Source organism: Ipomoea triloba, chromosome 12, assembly GCF_003576645.1.
Source record: "Ipomoea triloba cultivar NCNSP0323 chromosome 12, ASM357664v1".
Classification (NCBI taxonomy): domain Eukaryota; kingdom Viridiplantae; phylum Streptophyta; class Magnoliopsida; order Solanales; family Convolvulaceae; genus Ipomoea; species Ipomoea triloba.
In genome coordinates this window covers 6,853,972-6,854,385 of record NC_044927.1, presented here as the reverse complement: position 1 = coordinate 6,854,385, position 414 = coordinate 6,853,972, and positions in this window count along the sequence as shown.

Sequence of the window (414 nt, the reverse complement as noted above, 5' to 3'; positions counted from 1 at the left end):
ACAATAGGCGTCTGTCTGCGTCCTGAAACAGACGCCTATTGTCCATTTTCACACTGCCCGGATTTTTGGACTTTCGCCGCGGCGAGAATTAGGCTCGCCGCGGCGAAAATCGTTGACCATGCGCGAGAATTCTGCAGTCCAAATTCCAATTTTGCCCCTGCCTTTACCCAACTATAAATACCCCTCGTTTCTCCATTCTTCAATATCCAATTTTCAGATTAGATTAGTCCCTTCCCCTCTTCTCTTTTCCTTTTCTTCTCCTTAAAAATGTAGACCTCCAAGTGAGGCTTGTTTAGTAGTGTAGGAGTAGATTAGGATTTATTTTGTAATAAGAAGAGGGATGATACAAGGTTATGAGCTTCAACCGATGGATCGAGGGGAATTTCTTCCCTTTCTTTCCTTAATTTACCTTGA